The following is a 2,500-nucleotide window of genomic DNA, read 5'->3' on the forward strand; positions in this document are numbered from 1 at the left end:
GGAGATAGACGAAATTAGCCAAGAACTCATTTTTTTTCAAGTCCTATGGCAACAGGATGAGGTTCTTCCAGTAAGCGTGGTTTGATGGCCACCCATGGCTGCACTGCAGTGAAAGTATGGATGCAGTGTTTTGCCGATAACGTTTATGTATGCCTCTGTTGGCAACTCAGACCATCTAATGCAGGGAATAGGCTCCAGGTATAGTGACTACAAATTTACTGCGCTGACTCTTACAGATGAAACTTAGTTTTAATATTCAGACACAGCCCCTTGCTTTTGTTTGTAATTTTTTCAAGATCAATTGGTTTTCTGACGCAATGTAGGAAGTACTAATGTCTTGAGTCTGTAAAGCTGTTGTGCTTCCGTTAAGCCAAATAACTCCCGTTATATTTTCATGGAAAACACCAGGAATGGTGTAGTTCCAGTAAGGAATCTATGGAAATAATTGTTTATTTTTTATTGATCAAGTATAATTACTTTACTAAGCTTCTTGGATAATTGAAATGCATTGTGCTTTTGTTTAAGAGTTTCATCTATCAAAGTTTTAGGGCAGAAATGGTTGAAGGTGTTCCTTTTTCAAATATTTTCATTGGGAGGAGGGGATCACCACTTTGCCCTCAGTCCCCACTACAAGGAACGGGCTTACCCCCGTCCAACGCGTCCTCAGAACCCGAAACCCCAAATTTCAAAGTACAAGTTGTTTAAAATCTTGGTGACCCCTCAGTTTTTCCCGGCATGCTACATCCCTGTGAAAGCGGGATGGTTGTCACTCAAAGTCGAGCTACGATCTTTCTTTCTTACCGCGTCGTCCAATTTGAAAACGAAAAAACCAGCAAGATTCAGAGCGGCCTCATCGTATTAACCCTCACTAAAATGTGGAAAGATACCGGCCTTCATTAACAGGATTTTAATCCTGTAAAACTGTTGACTTGGAGGGCAGTATACTTTACTCTCAATTAGTGGAGTACTAGAGCTGGTACTAAATAAGAGGCGTACATTTTACTGCGCTTAGTTTTACTCCACTTTTTCACTCCAACTCCTCGAAAACAAAGAATTAATCGGTGTATTTCAAAAAAAATAAAACAACCCCAATTCCACATCTTAGACTGGATAAACTAAAATTTACTCTACAAAAATACATAGGAGTAAAATCCTCTTCTACTTTTTTTTCTCAGAAAGTAAGTGGGGTAGAATTTACTCAGTATCCCGATAAATAGGAGTAAAATTAACTCCAGCATATTATATTACTCTGTAGGGAGAGTAAAATTTACTCTAGCAAAGTCATTGCCTTTGAATATTAACTAGTAAGAGTAAAAATTACTCTTGGTGGAGTTAAATTAACTCCTCTTAGGAGTACATTTTACTCCGCTTTATTTTACTCCAGTTTTTCACTCCAGCACTGGAGTGAAATTGACTCTTTGAAAATAACAGTGTGTGTCTTCATCAATACACCACGACGACGAACATGCGCAACCCAACACAGTTCTTTTCATAAATTACTTTTGTATGGTAAGTCAATTGATATCTACGCCTAAACACCAAACCTAAATCTAACCTGACCCTAATTTTTCTCTAAGCTTAATTTAGGCTTCAAGAAAGTTTCTTCAATCCATCTGAGTGCGTATTCAACCGAGGTAAAATGAGGATCACCAATTTAACATATGTTAAAACGGATTCAACCTGAGAACGGATTTTACCGGCAACATATATGCGGAATTTTATGATCTTGAACTTGGCCTTGAACATTTAAAGGACTCGACAAAAAAAAAATGTAGTCTATATGTATCAAATTATTGGCACATATCGTTTGAAGAAAAGAGCCAAGTTTCTCGAAACCTATAAACAGTCAAAACATTTCAATTTCCACTATTTAACAAACGTGTAACAGGTATAGATTATTTTCGGTCTTTTAGTTAACGTAGAACAGCATTGAAGTATTGAAGTATTTTGGGGTAGATTATAAAGAACCTACAAGGAAAAAGGTAAGCAAAAGTCAACTATTTTGTGTGCGCTTTTACAAGACATTTAGCAAACGAACTCGGGAAACAACCCAGAAATGTGTGCATGGGGTTGAAACATTGTCTTCTTAAAGATAGCGTCCACTTGTGGATCAATATTCAGACTCATCAACTCAAGCCTTTGTGCTCGATGTCAATGCGCCACTTAGAGGCCGCTTTTATTGGTTCTATTCTGTGTCACTTCATTTTCAGCTGCTTTATCAAACAATCATGATAAAATACATTTTAGCACGGAATGTTACTAATACGAAGTGCATTCGTTCATTGCTTTAAAGCGAGATTGCGTGTATATGAATAATCACGATGTTATCGTGCAAATTGGGACAAAAAAATATTGTAAGGCTTTTAAAAGCCAACTAAACTGCACGAGCCCAGAGGTCTTAAATTTATCAGTGTTTAATTTTTTGAATTTGTACGAAAAAAAAAAATGTGGCTACTTATTGATATTAAATAAAAGAAAAGTTATGATAATTGTGCAGGGG

General features: G+C 36.8%; 1 protein-coding gene across 1 annotated transcript in view; it reads left to right on the forward strand.

Annotated features, from left to right (window-relative positions):
- Positions 1-2,500, forward strand: part of LOC137973871 (QRFP-like peptide receptor) — a 6,359-nt gene that overhangs the window by 2,467 nt on the left and 1,392 nt on the right. The gene's annotated exons all lie outside the window — the stretch shown is intronic.

This window comes from Montipora foliosa, chromosome 10 (genome assembly GCF_036669935.1).
Source record: "Montipora foliosa isolate CH-2021 chromosome 10, ASM3666993v2, whole genome shotgun sequence".
NCBI lineage: Eukaryota > Metazoa > Cnidaria > Anthozoa > Scleractinia > Acroporidae > Montipora > Montipora foliosa.